Genomic DNA, 16,072 nt, shown 5'->3' on the forward strand with positions numbered 1-16,072 from the left:
GGAAAGCATGTATTTAAGCACTTACAATGTATCTGACACTATGCTGAGTGCCGAGGAAAGAAATATAAGCAAAAAAAAGTCCCTATTCTCATGGTCCTCACCTTCTAAGGGACAATAACACATAACTGAGAGCTGGAAAGGAAGGTTGGGAAAATAGCATGGCTGAGCAGGAGATGCAGTGTGGAGAATGAGAAGAGGAGCTGAGATAGAAGTAATCATGCCTTGGGCAGTGCATGAAATAGGGGTCTAAGTTGGGGAATAATCGATCAGCAGAGAGAGCTGCAGGGTGCATAGGGTTGTAACACATCCTACCGGCCCCCCCACCCAAGAGTTAGATCTTACTTTTCCTTAAGGTTTACCAATTACTTTAAAGAGAATGAGGTGGGGGGGGGGGGTACAAGGACGTGACTAGGCTCTCTGTAAATGGCTCCAGCCACCAATGATGGTGGTCCTTTGCCCCAATCCGAAGGGTTATCTCCTTGTACCCCCATTACATAAACCACTAACAGTCAAATTAGTTTTTCACAGAAATTTACTTCAGAAGATATAATGACAAATATTTACTTCAGAAGATATAATCACAAATATACAAATTTATTCCCCCAACACAGGGAATACATCATTTCTCTTTTCCCCCTCTTGCCATCTTCTATGGAGTTGAAGATTATGTCCATAATTTAGCTCAGTTCCTGCAGAGCACAGTATAAGCCCAAGTCTACTTCAGGTCTGAGTAGCGGTTACTCTGGGTTTTGGGGGCTTCCATGCCAGCCTGGCAGCCTGTACCATCCTGCCTGCAATCATAGGTCCAAGGTCATCATGGCTTAAATTCCTGGTCCCTGGTGGATCATCTCTAGGACTTGACACAGAGAAGGACAAAAAGCATGGAATAGAAACAAATACCTATAGACCAGTTTCTCAGAACCTGCATAAAAAAAAAAAAAAAAGGAAGGGAAAACATCCTTCTTTCTCACTGATTCAATTCATTGTGCTCATGCTGTGTGTGAACTGAAATCACTGTTAGGATGTAGCAGATTAGAGCTAAAGAAAAAGAACATAACAGAAAAAGAGCAGGTAGAAGGGGCAGCAGAGACAGGCAGAGAGACAGATAGACAGACAGAGACAGAGAGGGAAGGAAGGAGGGAGGGAGAGAGAGAGACAGAGAGACCAGAAACAGAGAGAGAACATTATAAACTGCAAAAGAAGTACAGCTGTGTCAACTATTATTATTACTTTCAAAGAGGTGACAAGGAATAGTACCTAGAGCACCAACTTTGAAGTCAAAGACTTGAATTCAAATCTTTCTTCTGACAAATCTAGCTCTGTGAATACGAATATATTACATATCAGTGCCTATAGAAAACTCAAATTACAGGTTCTAAGAAGTCAAGATGCAGACTACAAATTATGGGAATTATAGATCCTGAAGAGTTTCCATAGTAAGACTCACTATACAAATGAATGTATAGGTCCAGCCCCAAATCTTTCTCCTCCTGCTCTCTTTTTCCCTCTTTCATTATCATCATCATCTTCTTCTTCTTTCTCCTCCCTTTTCATTTCCTCTTCTTCCTTCTCTCCTCCTTTTCTTCCTCTTCCTCCTCCTGCTCCTTTTTCTATAAGGACACTGGACTCTCAAAGTTGAAAAAATTGGGTTCAAATCCAGATCTTGATAAGTCTTAACTACCTGACCCTGAGCAAACCGCTTCCCTCTCTGAGCCTGTTTCCTCCTTGTGAAAAAAAAGAATGAGAATAATTGTACTACCAAGTTCATGGAGTTTTTGTGAGAAAAGAGCTTTGTCACTCTGGTATTCAATATAAATATATTATTATTATCAGCAGTAGTAATATGTTCACTGTGTAAGTGAGGGATTTTTGCAGTTCCTTCTAGTTTTGTTCAGGAATGGAGATAATTCCCTTAATCAGCTATCTTGTCAGTCAAAATCAAGATAGGTAAAAATATGGACATGATCCTTTGTGGAAGTAGAAGATAGAAGGGAAAAATAAGTGAATTCTTTTTCTGGGAATGGAAGGTCTGTTCCCACTATTTCCAAGAAATATAAAAAATATCCAAGGCCTGCCCTGTCCTAGTGTAGAACCTCAAAGTAGGGAAAAAAAAAAAACCTAAATATCACACTAACTTAAATACTTCCATCAATACCTTGGTTCATTCACTCCTTCTTTCAAAGACTGGCCCTCCCTCCCATGGCCAGACTGATTTTTACTTTTAAAATGGTTTCTCCGTGCCTTGCTTCTAGCAGGACAATTTGTTCCACTTCTTCCACTTAACAAGTCCCCTCACCACATCGAGATGTCTGTGTAGCCCATTCTCTTGAAAAGACATGCATTTCCAAGAAGCACGGTCCCTGTGAGCTGAGAGCTCCCTCGCACAGTGTAACTCACACTTCCCATGTCTTCACTGTGGGATCCAGTCCTCATGCAGGCAAGCCTCCCAGCTCAGGCTGTGTAAAAACTGCAGAGACTGGCATTAAGCTGGCAAAGTGGCTTCAATTACTCCCCACACACATCTCCCCAGCTGTGGGGACAGAGGACAGTGATCAAATACAGCGCATCTCTACTCCTTGCCTCAACCATACTTTCCTGCAGTCTTTGCACATTAAAGAAGGGATTGGTTATTCATATAGAGAGAAGGGAGGAGAGGGAGAAACAGCATGAGATGAAGCACATTTTGAAAATCATTTGTTTATTTAAATATTATGTTTCTGAAAATACAAGAATGCAAGACATGGGACATTAGTTATGATAACAAAGATGATAGTGAACAAAACAAAACAAAGCATGTACACAAAACAACAACAGCAGCCACAACAACAAAAACAAGAACAAACCAAGAGGCCATATTAAAAAAAAAAAAAATTGCATCTCTAAAATGTGTGCTTCTCACCCTCAGAATTAGATTATTTTTTTTAAAGGTTCCTTGAAAACACCTTCTTCTGGTCTCTTTCTTTATAAAGCAGCCTCTCCTTTAACTCCCTTTAGGGAACTTCTTATAAATGAGGATCTGTATCTCTAGGGATTTCTCTAGTTAGAAAAGTGTTTTATTAAAAAGTATATGTTTGCAACAGAATGCTGAGCAATATAATAAGCTGGTTGCTTTGGTTTTATTTTAAGAGACTGTATAGCCAAATTCTAATTAAACATATTCTCAGGATGTTTGAAATGGGACAGTGCTGCTGAAATGGGCAGTGAAATGAAAGCAATGAAGGCAACAGAAGTGGAAGTCAGTCAGTCAGCTCTAGGGGCACAGCCTTCTCTGAATCAGTGATTCTTTTATGTTCTTGGATCTATTCCTTCACTTTAGTGAGGTGAACTTTTGGTGGGGAATCAACATCCTGAGAGTCCCCTCATTAGGGCAGCTTACTTAATTTACACCCTGAGCAAAGAAGTATAGCAAGAACACTGCCCAGAATTCTTATCTTTTCTTACCCCTCCCCTCTCTGGATGACTTTGGACAAATCCCATTATCTCTTGGTTTTTTTTCTCCATATGTCAAATAAGGGGGTTGGATGAAATTAATTGCCATCTCTTATTTGTTGAATGCAAATTGCTGCTTAAATTATGACTGTACTCCAAGTTAAGAAGCTGAAACTATGGAATTTTAGTAACAGAAATTATTCCCTATGCCCTCTTGACCCCTTCCAGAAATTTTCACTCATTTGAGTAGTTGATAATGTGTTCCCTATAAATTGAAAGTCAGAAAATGACAGATTATACCTGTATTCTAACAACGCTATCTAAGAGTTGCTATCATCCCAGCAAGCTGTCCAGGATCCTATATCTAACTAAAAATGGCATTTCTCTCTTGAATTGAATTTGGGGTTACATAACCCCAAAATAACAATACTATTTCTACTACTCCATATTAATCCTGGATTACTTCCAAGATGATTTGAGGTGCAGTTAATACACAGTAACATTTCACTTATCCATAAGTGAGACAAACTTTTCTATCTAGAAGAAGCAGGAAAAAAATAAAGAAAATACAAGCCATAGTTCACTGAAGAGCCTACATTTCACACATAGGCCTTACTCAGAGTGTATTTACTCTAACTTTAGTCATAATTCTATCAAATTTGTTTACCTGGTCTCAGTCTCTGGTCAAATTTGAAACAATATATGGGGTAGAGGAGGGAAAGACATTGATATATAGATATGCTCACTGATTGCCAAGAAAGTAATAGCCAAAACATACCAGTAAAATAGGGGGAGACAAAATAACAAAGCTGCTAAATCTGGGGGGCATCATTTTACAAAGGACCTGCTAATCTCTCACATCTCCTAACTTTTGAGGATTTCAGATTTACAGAATAAGGACGTGTATTCTTAAGGAAGATCCTGAGTCATTTAGAAGATGTTCAATTATTTTGAGTAGCCTAGGTTTAAGAATATAGGAGAATGTGTCATATTAGTTTGAAGAGATCTCTTAGTTGAGGAAGTCTAGAAATCTAAGATGTTCGTAAAATGGTTAGAATCATAACAAAATAAAATTTTGCCACTTAAATTGGTAAAGTTTCGTTATCAAAAATATCTGCTTCTGTTGGAGCATGTGATCTTAATGAATACCTAAGGAATATCTATAACATATATAATACATATGAACTCATATACATACAACTGTGTATGTGACTATGCACACACATATTTATATATACATATCCATATATGCACACACATCCTCTTAAAGAGCCTAGAGTTTGAACAGAACTTACCCTGGGAGCTGCACAATTATGGAACAGCGGCATCCTCTGAACAAAATGACCTTTTCATCAAGTTACAAAACATTAAAGGTTAAAGAATGTTTGAAAGGAAGTTAATACTTTTAAAACATTAGAAAAATCGCCATTCTTTCAGAGACCTGACCAAAAATGATAGGGGCTCTGCCAGATGACATTTAGGTACATACATGGGTAATTGTAAATGACTCACAGTCAAGGGGTGTGAAATATTTGTATTTTCTGTTTTAATTCAGAAATTGTGAATGAACTTTCTTTGGAGATGCAGTAGAGATTTGATGGGTGCAGATATCTAAAGAAAGGCCTTTCTACTCAGGAACTAGTTTAATTGCAATTTTGAAGTCACATTTCTTTCCTCTCTTGTGTATATAAATGACACTAGAACAAAAATAGTGAATTGATGAGTGTCAGCTTTCCTAAGCTTCCACTTTATATCTGACCCGGATGGTGCAAACTATAGTCACTACTATTAGAGAAAACAGAATCGTCAACCTCTCTTTAAGACAACTATCTTTCCTTAATGAACCCTGGGGAAACACTCCCTAAAACTAGTCTTCAAAGGTCTGCAAAGGTTCAACCTATAGAGGAAAGTTCAGGGACCAAACCACTTCATTGCCTACACTCAAAACTCACCGCCAACCAACCTTCTCATCTCCCCCTGCTGACATAAGGGGTATTTTTTGCCTTTTGAATCTTGAAGATGCTTATTTCCATATTAACCACTGGCACCGATCTTTGTGCTCGGGTGGAGCTAATGTTGCCGAGCTTTTTCTTGAAAGACCTGAAAGTATATATGCACATAACATGCATACCTATATACACACCCCCATAAACTGAATAATGTGCAAACAGCACTTTCCAGAAGCTTGTAGTATATTAACCCAGTATGGGGCCTCCTTACTAAACACAGGCATAAACTTAAATTGCATTTCATGGTTAGAGCAAGATTCCTCTGACTTTATCTATCTAGCTGTCTATCTATCTGCTAGTCATCCATCTATTCATCTATTATCTAGCCATCTATTTTCTTTATGAACCCATTATCTATTATCTATCTGTTTATCACTATCCTGGGAGAGAGGAATTGGGGAAGGACAGAAGAATGGTTTGGTTTCCTTTTCTTTAAAAAAAAAAAATTCTTTTATTTTCTTTCATTGGGTTGGAAAGTTAGGGGTAATCTTGAAAAAGACAATTGTTGGGCAGGCTACTTGACAAGATGGTATCATGAAAGAATCCTTACTGGGAGTCCCTGCAAAGCTAAAGGCTTATTGGTTCATCTCTTCTCCTAGCTGAACAGTCAGGACTTTAGGTGAACATGGGCTTTGAGTGAGAGGAGGCAAATAAAATGAAGAAAGAATTGTGGGTTAAATCCACACCGAATCCCTTTGTAATCACCAGATCTAACCCTTCTTCTTTGAATACCTTTGCTTCCACTTTTAACTACCAGGGCCATAACCCACACAAACCACAATCATGACCATGGTTGGAGAGTGATCTGTGTTTATGTTTAATATAATTACAGGGCTAAATCTATTCCCAGAAACTGTGACTACTTAAGGGTCAATGCTCCTATTGTTAAGGAAGGAGTTACATTTGAGCCAGAGTCTTGTTCTGTTGCCATTACCATCTTTTGTCCAGTGAACTCCAGAACTTGCCTGAGTCTCTGTCTAGTCCTCGTGCATTCACTAAGAAAATATTCTCTTACTTCATTGAAACAAACCTAAATATTGAAAAAAAATCACTGTCAAAATCAAATTCTTCTATATTCTAAGAGATTATAATTTCTCTTTTGGTCACTGCTTCTTGATGCCTACACACAGACTTCTCTGTATGCTAGGAAGCTAATTGACAATGAAGCTTCTCAATTAATTAATGAACTGCCATATCATTACTGGCCAGCTACATTATGTGTCTAGTCATGTGCCAGGTGTTGTAAAGGAGATGAGAAGCACAATGCTCTTCCGTGAAAGAGTTCCTGGTCTGTATGAGAAGAGAAGACTTAGGGATGTAAAGTAGTCAGGCAGTAACACTAGAAGATGTAGCTGTTACTACAAGGACCAAGGGGGAGGAAGAACTAAATTTGGAATCTTAAAAAAAAAAAAAAATCTGAATTAGAATTCCTAATCTGTTATTTATTTACAAGTGTGTTTTTGGGCAAGTAACTTCTCTCTTCATTACAAATTAAGAGATTTGAAGTTCTAAGACTCCTTCTACTTCTGGGAAGGGAGAAAATCTGGAGAAAATCTTCAGAAATATGGAGTCAGGAATGCAAGATCTGCAAAATGTCCACTTTTCTTCAATGAATGCACAGTTTTGGATTCCCCTCTCTGGAATAAGAGAACACCTAGGACCTTCTGATTTCTTACCTTCCATAATGATAAATTCAATTTCTAGTCATTGTCCAGAGGCAGCTCTCATCATTGCTCACAATGTTTTCTAGGAAAAATAGAGAATAGAATATGGATATGTATGTATATACACATATATATATCTCAGGCCTTCTTAAGGATTTAATTATCGAAGAGAAGGAAAGTTAACCCATTGAATATATTTTGCTTTAAAAATAGCTATGTACTGATAATTGTGAAAATATGTATAGAAGAATTGCACATGTTTAACATATATTGGGTTATTTGCTCTCTAGAGGAGGGAGTGGGGAAAAAGAAAGGAAAAAATTTGGTACACAAGGTTTTGCAAAGGTGAATGCTGAAACTTATTTATGCATATCTTTTGAAAATAAAAAACTCTAATAGAAAAATTTTAAAACTGCATGCTGACTAAAAAAAAAAAAAAAATTAGCTAACTACAGGGCAAAGCATGGGAATCTTCTTGGTAGCCTAATTCATCTTTTTTGGATTTGATCCTAAACCGGCTTTGGTCTCTCTCTAGTCCGTGATCTGAGACCTGACAGAAAAGAATTATGTCCCAGGGAAACCTGGTTGGATTGGGAGAACTTGAGAAAAATTTAGCTTTGTAAAGTGGGGTCTTGGAGTCAGAGGTCCTAATTTTCAATGTCTACCCCAAGTACCTGTGTGATTGTGGCAAGTCATTCAAAGTTTCAATTTCCCAATCTGTAGAAGAGGAATAATAACAGTACATATTTCACAAGATCACTGTGAAGATCAAATGAGATAATAGATGTAAAACTTTTTGAAAACTCTAACATCCTATATAAAAATATCACTTAGTATTAATGAGGATGACAATGTCACTCTCCCCTTTGGATCACAATTTTATTCAACTAAACATTTTTTAAGTTCTTTCAAAGTTTAAGATAAATAATATTAATGGAGCTTAAACTCTATTGAAGTGCCTTGCACACATAATTCATAAACAAGATAATATGAAAAAATATTAACAATTTAGGAGGAAAGGTCAGAGAAAACTCTGAGTAATAGATGGCATTTAACCTGAACCAAGATTCAGAGAGAAAGTTCAAGGGACACTGGGTTCCAGAAATGGGACCTAGCTTGTGGCAATGTACAAAATGAGAGATAGGATCTGCAGTGCTGGAAACAACTAATAATCTGTATTGTTTGGAATGTGAAGTTCATAAACAAAAGTTTTAAATACTGGACCCTGGAGATTGTACTTCGTCCTACAAGCAAGGAAGAAACAATAAAGCATTTCCAGTAGGATAGTGGAGTGGTCAGAACTGTTTCCAGTTATCCCAGTTCCTTTCCATTTCTTAATTATATAGATACAGCTGTATTAGGCAGGAAATGGAGATAGTCTTAGCCCTAACTCCTGTTGTTCTTCTTTGTCTTCCACTCCCTACCTCTCTTTCCAGTCATCAACCTTTCCACTACACAATCTGGGCCTTGAGGGGAAAAAAAATCCACAAATATACATCAGAAACCAAATCCTATTTAGAAATTTAAATTCCTCTATCCTTTTACCTCAATAATAGGGGTAGTGGTCTACTATTTCAAAAAAAGCTATGTTCTGTACTAACCCTAGAACCCTTTGCCATTCAGATATAGTGAGGGTACTTTTGGAAATGTGTTCCCTCCCCTTAACCATTAATGCACATGTGTCTGGATGGCATGATCGAGGTACCCACGAGGATGCTCATCTGGGCACATACTGAGAGGGGGTTGTGCTTCTGAACACAAGCTTTCTCCATTCACCTTCTTCTGGCTGGGTCAAATAAATTCCTTATTCTGTGGATGCTACCTAGAGACTTCTGGATATTACTCTGGCTCGATTGACTATACTAAAAAATTGAATGTCTCCCTCACGTTCCCTCCCTAACATTCCACTTCATAATTGAGATTACAGTACTTTAATTCAGAGATCCAAGGTGTGTTAGGTAAAATCCCTAGAACCAAGATGGATAAACTGGTAGCCCATAGTCTAAAGTCCTACTGCCTTTCACAAAGAAATTCCCTTAGGCTCAGGCAAATACAACTATGTAGGTCCCTACCACCTAGACCAAAGTACATCCCAGGTGCAGTTACAAAGCCAAAACCTGCAGTTTTTTAGTTAGTACAGGAAAAGAAAGTGATGCAGTGTTAGGGGAAAGCATTAAAATCCCAGAAAAGAATTAAAGTTAGATATAGTTTAAAATAATAACAATTGAAAAAAAAATTCAACCCTAGTAGTAACAAGGTGAAAATCCCAGGTTAACTGATGGACGGTCACTTTAGCTTTGGAAGGAGCAGCCTAGAGCTGTGTGCTTCTTCCCCCTCACCCCCCCTTTTTTGGCAGGAGTAGGGGAGGACATTGGGGACCTTTCTCTCCACCCTATCTCCTTGGCCTCATTTGAATATTTCATTGGCTACCTCCACAGCGATCCATTTATCATGCAAATAACCGTGCCCTCTGCACAGGAGAAGGGGGCTCATCTAGCTTTGCGAAGCTGGGCCTGATTGGTGGTAAAGACAGCAGCATTTGTAATATTTTCTTTGGGCAACGAAGCCATTTACCAATGCCATCACCTAAACTCCCAGCACTGAGTCACTAGCTACTTAGAGGATTTTATTGGCAGCTTTGAATTTTCTTAAATTTTTATTTTATTTTGAGCCAAGTGGCGACTTCTTTGTTCTTCCTCCTTACTCTCCCATCTTCCTACCTAGTTCATTCCCTTTTATCTTACTCAGCATAGTCCCATCTGATTCCCTTCCTTAGCCCAGGTGGGGTCCCTGAGCTATGCACCCGGCTCTGACGTCTTAGAGGTGAACTTTAATTAAACATAAAGAAATAAGCTAGGAGAAGAACAGGAGTAAGAGAAAAAAAAAAGTAAGGGGAGGAAGAACATGGAAGAGAGTGAAAGAAGTAAAGAAAAAGCAGAAGTAAAAAAAGAAGGCATGAAACAAAAGTAGTAAGAAATCGGAGATAGAGGCGAGGGGAGGAAAGAACAAAACAGAAGAGATTAAAAGAGGAATGAAGAGATTAAAAAAAAATAGAAGGAAATAAATATAAAGAGGAGAATGAGTTAGTTCATGTCTGCACAGCAAATCGAGGGGTTACTTAAATCCTAAACTTGACTTCATTTCTTTGGGAATTCTGGGAAAACCTGAGTGGTGCAAAGGCAAGCCCTTGGACTTCCTAAAGCGGGTGCTACAGAGTCTATCAAACCCGACACAACAGCTGACAAGAAGACTCCAGACCACAGCCGACCTTATCTCAAGGCTCAGGGGAGAAGGGGCTGTTAAGAGTCAAGGCGATGAACCAGACCTCGAATTCCGGGAGTGAGAGTGAGTGTAGAATCAGCTAGTCCAAGCCTCTCCCCTCCCCTCCCCCACATTACCGGGTCTGAGGTCGCTGTTGCTTCAGGTTCCAATGCAATAGCTTTGCCTTAGGGCTCAGACCAATTGTTTCTTTAGAAAATTTACGTCCTGAGGTGAGAAAGGACACAGAGCACAGTAGTTTCCTGAATCCTCAAATACTTTAGTGGGTAATTAAAGCAATTCCTTAGATGATTGAATCAGATGCTGGAATTATATATGTATGTATGTTTGCACGTGTGGATAATTGTGCCAATGTTCAGTCTAAGCTTACTGCATCTCTGCTCCACGAAGGCAGCAGTGTGGAGATAAATAATGCATCTATATAATGTATTATGTGTATATATGTACACATATAATATAAAATCGTCCCATAAACTTTTTTTTCCAGTTAAAAAAAAAATAAAGGAAAGGACTTAGAAAGGGAACAATGTAGGTGAGCTACGCTTATGCGGGCCTAATGTTGAGAATCAGTTCCAGGAAGGAAACAAAAAACCCTAAAATTTGAGAAAGGGATCAAAAAAAAGTTTTTGTTATTTTTTTGCTTAAACCCTCCTGGATTTGGGAAATAATCAAATCTATCTGGGAGTCACAGAATCCCAGTGCCTAAGGGCTGTATCAATTAGTGGAGCCCCGTGTTTACAAAAAGGGAAACTGAGACCCATAGAGAAGGAAACCTTTTCACGAGGGCATTAGCAGTCAGACCCAGATCCAGGTCTTTTGACTTTAGATTTTGCTCTCCCTTCCATCAAAATACAAATGAAATCCTTTGGATCAGAGAACAGAAATGGAGGACCGCGGGGAAATATGGAACCTACAGTTATTCTTCCGTGCTTGCTGTAGGTGGGGTGGTGCAGGAGTAAGGAAAATCTCTGGGGTTCTGAACGCTTTTCCGCGCTCCCTCGCTTCCTTTCCTTGAGTCCGCACTGCAGAGAACCTTGGCTCAAGGCGCTGTGCCTGGGACAGCAGCACAAGGATAGAGAGCTAGTTTCTGCTTCGTGGACTTGAGTTTCATCCTTCGGAGGCTCCAGTCCACGGGGAAAGCACTGGTCCTTTCTGGGTATGGGGTATTCTAGGGATCTGCACAGATTCGGAAAAGGAGTATTTCTCCATCGGAGCATTATCCAACACCGAGGGTGGGAAGGCTGATGGGCTAAAGAAAAGTTGTTTTCGCTCACATGCGGTCGTGCGCGTGATTTTTTTTCCCTTTCTTGGCTTCACAATGGCATAAATTGACAGGGCAGGGAGACTTTGGAAATCATTCAGCCCTATTCCCTTATTTGGCAGGAGAGTAAATTGAGCTTCATAGGAGGGGAAATGACTTGTCCAAGGTCACACGGCTACTACGCGGCAAAACCTTTTTTTTTTTTTTTTTTTAAAATTACAATATAAATACACACACACAATCACTCCTACACTGGAATACACCCGATAGTCGGTGAAAAGGCAGACTTGTCAGTAGAGCTCTATCCCTTCTTCCCCAAACCCCACCCTACACACAACACTGAGTTTTGGAAGGAAGGAGGCCTGCCAGAAAGCGGGGAGTGGGGGTGGTTGGCCTCCCGGATACCCTTCCCTTTTCTCCCTCCCTCTCCAAACACAGATACTCGAACCGGTCTTCCGAGGATCCCGAAGGTTCTGCAGAAGTGGCGTTAACATACGACTCTGGATTTCTAAGGTTTATTTCACGTCAAAACTGTAAAAGTCCTTTGGAGAATTTACAGACAAAACATCTGGTTCGTTAAAACAAAGCTACTGGAATAAGAAAAACAAACTCCGCTGCTGTGTAAATGCGCTTACCCAAACAATTTACTTTTGGGCAAGATCTGAACCTAAAGGGGGGGAAACTTTTCGTCTTTCTTTAAAAAATAACTATCTTCTGAATTTGGAATGGCTGAGGCTTGGGAGCCGGGACAGCAAGAATCGGATAACCCCACAGTGAGTGGCGCAGCTTGGATAGTAGATGCTTCCTCACTACCCACCTCCCAACACTTCCCCAGGGGAAGCAGCGCCCGAACAGTTCTCCGCGCTTCTCTTTGCGCGACTAGCCCCTTGGGCCCGGGAGGAAGGAGCCCTTGCTTCCGGAGGCCCAGCTTCCTTGGGCATGACTTACTTTTTTACTCTGGCTGGGCTGACCTGTCCTTTGAGAAATTCATCGCGGATGCTAGTCCCTTCTCCTCAACCTTCTGCTTAGGCAGCTTTCGCATCTCGACCCCGCCAGTCCCACTCTTTTGCTTCTGTTCCTGGACTCCCAAAGTTTGGAAAGTGGAGGTGGCCTGGACCTAGCAAATCCAGGTCCCCACAGCCTGTCCTTGGCAGCATAGTAGTGAGCTCGGAAAAGACGAGGCGGGGCGGGGCAAAGGCCGAGGGGCTGGGGAGCTGGGCCCCGAATAAGGTTGGTAGGAGTAGGAAAAGGAAAGCAAAGACTTTTCCAGGTTTCCAAGTATTGTTTCTAGCCACGCCTAGAGTGCCTGGCCTCCAAGGGGAAGATGCTCCCGGGCCGGCCCGCCTTTCATTCAGGCAACTAAACCTCGGAATAAAGAGCCGAAGCATTGCCCTTAGTTGGAAGCCCGGTGAGGCTTCTGCCCTTTCCCCATAAACCTTGCATGCCAAAGATTAGGAATCTAATCTTTGAACAGGAAATCACGACTGTTCGTGGGTTCTCTCCCCTCAACATTTCCCTTAAGAATCCCGGGGTGGGCAGAGGGAAGCAGTGTCTCCTTTGTTCCGTCCACCTGCCCTTTCCCAGGACTAGGGGCAGTGATTCCCGAGAATGATACTAGTAGTCTCCGAGGTAGCAGCATGTAGGGAAGGTCAGATTATGTCAGACTTTTTGGAGTATAGAAGGCCCTCGATGACCCAGCTAAAGGTGTCAGAAAACCGGCTGGCTTTTTCAGGGGTGAGTTCTGGTACCTGCAGTCCTACTCCTGGGCCCTAGGCTTCAAAACTCAACCCTGTTGGCCTCACATAAGATCTCGAGTCGCTTAGGCAAAGCACTAATGACAGCAATGCGAAAGAAATACAGGTTCTGCCCACCCAGATGTCACTAAAACCTGAGCACCCCAGATCCTGCTCAAAAGAGAATCTTGCTGCAGCACTGCCTTTAAACCAGTCTTTAGGAAATAGTAGTATTTAGAATGTGTTACTTGGTAGGAGTGAATGAGAACAGTTTACCATAGACATTCTATTTTGGTCAAAGTTAGGTCTCCCCATCATTCAAAGGGAAGTTGTTGACTTAATTAAAAACCTTCACCCAAACTCCCCAATTTCCTTTGTAAACTTCCACAGTGAAATTAGTTTGGGTGAAAATGACTAGTGACAAGGACAAATATTTCCTGAAGAGCTTAAAAGACAGTGTTATGACAGCTTTGGAAACTAAGGGCTCCGAGGTTCCACAAGAATAAGAAAGTCCAGGGGGTGACTGTCGACTTTGGGAAGGGAGACTTCCTAATTATAGAAGTTCTCTTGCAAATAATTATTCAAAGAGGTGCAAAGAGAGAGTGAGCGCAGGACTTTTTTTTTTTTTTTTTTTTTTTTTAACAGTTCTGAGGACTGGCGGTGGCTACTTATGTAGCCATCGATTTTATATACTGTGCTTGTAAATGCTGCACTGACTAGAAGTACAGACTGGCTCCCCGCTCCGCAGCTTTGCAGCGCACTGTTTGTTACCGTCACCAACACACTACATTGGACTTTACATATGTTGCCTGCCAGCCTGTCCTCACGAAACAGTGAAGTACCTGGCTTTTCTTTGAACTGGATCTTAAAAGAAAATCCGCAAAGCTAGTACACTTAATTGTTACTAAAAACCAGGAAGGGAGAAAGCCCATTGTTGCATTTTTCAGAAAGTTGAAACTTTTTGTAATGGAGTAACAGGATTGCAAAGCAGCGCATCAGCGCGATTCTACGATACATCCGGTCTGTAGTAGCTGGCTCACTTCCCTGATCTTAAGACACTCGGCTGTTACACCTGATTTTTAAAATCCCCACTATAACTTAGTATTTTCTCACACGTTTCTCAGAAACATAAGCTTGAGGTCCTAATGCAATCTTCTGGCATCTTCCTTTTAAGCTCTTGTATGCATTTTAGGATGATTGAAAGCTGCTCTGGTTTTCTGGTTAAATGTATATCTTTAAACTAATCACTGCAAAGATATAGCTTGCATTTGTGGTCCACTCTGGCAGGAAATATGCATATAGCCACTCGGACAGACATTTACAGTTGGGAGAAAGTAAGATAAACGTAGCTGTTCTAAAATCGAAAAGTTGTGGCATTTGGTGTCCTTTCATTTGGTAACAAGCCGGGGATTTGCCCTGACCTTCCTGCAGTGGATTCCCAATCTTTTGGACCACCTATCTAAGCAAAAAAAGAGGCTAGTGCTCCTGCAACGAACCCGATTACATTTTACTCAGTGATCAGTAACAGATGTACCGCCAATGAAGAAGAAAAATAATTGAAAGAAAAATGATGAGAAAAGGAAGGCAAAGGCAGAGAAAGAAGGAAGAAAAAAGAAAGAGGAAAAGAAAGAAGCAAAGAATGAAGGATGGAAGGAAAGTAGAGAGGAAACTCTCACAATGTGATTCTCTCACTTAGCCTAACACTTGCCGCTAGCTCTTCCACTTTCTGCTAGATGTTAATAGAAAACTCACCATATTTTCTGGCTTCTTGTCGATAAGGATCTGCCCTTCCTCCTTCTCAAAAGATTGTTAATTGTCAACATTAGTCTACACACTTTCTTACTTCTAGCATTCTTACATTAGAGTAACAGAGTATACAGAGTACACAGTTTCTACTGTAAGTAAACCTAGGCAGAATTTCTGTGGAGAGTTAAAGAAGGAGCCCAAGGTCTTTTTATTTTAAGTCAATTTCCCCTTTCCCTTTTTAATTGACCTTGCAGAAGCAGGAAAACCTTTGAAAGTTTTAGCTTCAGATTTCCAGAATAATTTTGCCAATAGTTCACCACACAGGACTTTTCCATCTTGGCTTAAATGCATCAAAACTGCAGGCTATAAACTACTGCAAATCTTGTCTGCATTTTAGGTGATGCAGATTTAGGTGCTGTCTCCATCCGACCCAGGCACTACCACCATTACCAATAAGCACACACCCTATCCATAGAAATAGAGACAGAAGGAAGACTGAGTGCTCATCCATCTCGCTGCAGTTGAGCACTCATTTCTCCTTCCATCTCTGCTGTTAGTCTCACGAGAAAAGTATTCGGGTTCAATTTAACGGGGGAGGGGAAGTAAAAAGAGGCAAGGTTCAGTTCTGTGTCAAAAGCAAGGACTGGATGCTTTTCTGAAGGTGGTTAACATTTGTAAATACTGGGATTGCAGTCCTTGCTTCTTCCTGGTAGAAGTGGCTCGGTGTGCTAGTTATTTGTATTGAATCATAGTCCATGTTGTGTCTGGTGTGTTGTCGCTGCGATGTGCAGCCAGCGCGACACTGATGGATGTGCTAATGGTGAGACGGACAGATGTTAGGGCGGATCTAACGGCATGCGGAGCCAGAGCATAGAGAGAATCAGAGAGAGTGAGGGAGCTAAGGAGGGAGTCCTAGAGAAAGAGTGAGATAGAGACAGAGAAAGAAGGGGG

General features: G+C 40.6%; 1 long non-coding RNA gene across 1 annotated transcript; it reads right to left on the reverse strand.

The window, feature by feature from the left end:
• Window positions 1–514: 514 nt before the first annotated feature.
• LOC127550653 (uncharacterized) lies at window positions 515–16,064 on the reverse strand. The gene is made up of 3 exons (XR_007950903.1): window positions 12,591–16,064; window positions 7,115–7,184; window positions 515–922 (listed from the first exon to the last, which is right to left on the reverse strand). It is a non-coding gene; the product is annotated as an uncharacterized LOC127550653 (long non-coding RNA).
• Between the last annotated feature and the right edge of the window lie 8 nt (window positions 16,065–16,072).

This window comes from Antechinus flavipes, chromosome 2 (genome assembly GCF_016432865.1).
Source record: "Antechinus flavipes isolate AdamAnt ecotype Samford, QLD, Australia chromosome 2, AdamAnt_v2, whole genome shotgun sequence".
Classification (NCBI taxonomy): Eukaryota; Metazoa; Chordata; class Mammalia; order Dasyuromorphia; family Dasyuridae; genus Antechinus; species Antechinus flavipes.